At 36.9% G+C, this 1361-nt stretch overlaps 1 long non-coding RNA gene across 1 annotated transcript; it reads left to right on the top strand.

Moving 5' to 3' along the window:
• The first annotated feature begins 486 nt into the window (after nt 1-486).
• Nucleotides 487-955, top strand: LOC141639730 (uncharacterized). Its single transcript, XR_012542641.1, has 3 exons — nt 487-529; nt 629-755; nt 880-955. It is a non-coding gene; the product is annotated as an uncharacterized LOC141639730 (long non-coding RNA).
• The last annotated feature ends 406 nt before the right edge of the window (nt 956-1361 follow it).

Raw genomic sequence — 1361 nt, 5'->3', positions numbered from 1 at the left:
GCTAAGTGGAACTTTCTTTAGGACTTGATTTTGATAAATTTAGTTTGATAATTCATGTTATTGATGAATTGAGGTTGAATAACCTTGTTATTTTTGTTGTTCTTTTCTCTTTTCAGGGTTGTCACCGCGCTGCTAGGCACCACCGTACGCGGTAGCTGTTGCTTCTTGTTTTCTTTTCATTTTTGCTTTTACTTGATTAGGTAACCTCCTCTTACCAGTTACCTTTTAAATTTTGTATTCCTCAAGAGTAAATTATTAAAATTTAGAAGTCTGTATAATTTTCATTTATCATTATTTGTGTTAATTTTTATTTGTATTCTCGAGATGGTGGAGCAGTCGAGGTAGGAAGCGTGGAGGCGGCTCGGGTTCGGACAGAGTACGCGTCCGGAGCGGGAGGAGGAGTTTGTGCGGGAGGATCCGATGCGATGACGACGGTGACGGTGAGGAGACGCGCTACTGACGAGCCAAAGACGGGTGCCGATCGGCACACTTCGGATCATCGGATGATTCTTGAGCCGGCGGGATTATGGTAAGTTTTATTCTTTATTAGTCTACTATTTTTATTTCTTTTCTTTTTTTTTGTAAAATAATAATTGTTTGTAATTTTACATGTTCAAAATAAATGCAGGTTTATGGACGATTGCGTGATACGAGGTGTCACGAAAAGCACGAAGACTAATTTCGTGGGTCCAATTCCTACATCGTGGACACAAGCTTCTCATGCACAAAGAGAGGCGTGGTTCAATAACTTTCGGGTATATATTTTCCGTAATTCTTTGTTTTAGAAACCAAATAATTAATTTTGATAAATTTTTTAAGAACAAGGTTATACTTTTATTTTATACTAACAAGATGAATTTTGTCGCTTTTTTTTTGTAGCTATCATTTGCTTGGTCACCGTCTCAAGAACAGAATGTCCGTAACAGGTACAATGACGTCGGTACTCGACGATATCAGGACGTGATTTGGAAGGTAGTTAGGCGCCCAAAGGAACCAGACCACATGAAAGGTATTTAATTAACTTGTTTTGTTATTTGTATTAATTAGCATATACTCTCTTATATTATAAATAATATCAGTAACTTATTAGTTATGATTTCATATGTGTAATCGCAGGTGACAAGTATGAAGGCTTAATAAAGCATACCAAAAGTGAAGCTTTTCAGAAGAAGTCTAAGCAAGCATCTCTCAACAAAAGAGGAGGAAAGGAAGACGCCGTGAACGAGCCTACTCATTACGCGGGTTCACGATCGTTCTGGAATCGTATGTTGGGTGTAAGTTTGTCTATTATTTCACACTTTTTTTTTGTTTTCAATGCAACATGTTTATTTTATGTTAGATTTTTTGTTGATTTTCTAACA

This window comes from Silene latifolia, unplaced genomic scaffold (genome assembly GCF_048544455.1).
Source record: "Silene latifolia isolate original U9 population unplaced genomic scaffold, ASM4854445v1 scaffold_57, whole genome shotgun sequence".
In the NCBI taxonomy this organism is placed as follows: domain Eukaryota; kingdom Viridiplantae; phylum Streptophyta; class Magnoliopsida; order Caryophyllales; family Caryophyllaceae; genus Silene; species Silene latifolia.
Note: the sequence above shows the minus strand (reverse complement) of the source record. Positions and strands in the feature narration are given on the sequence as shown.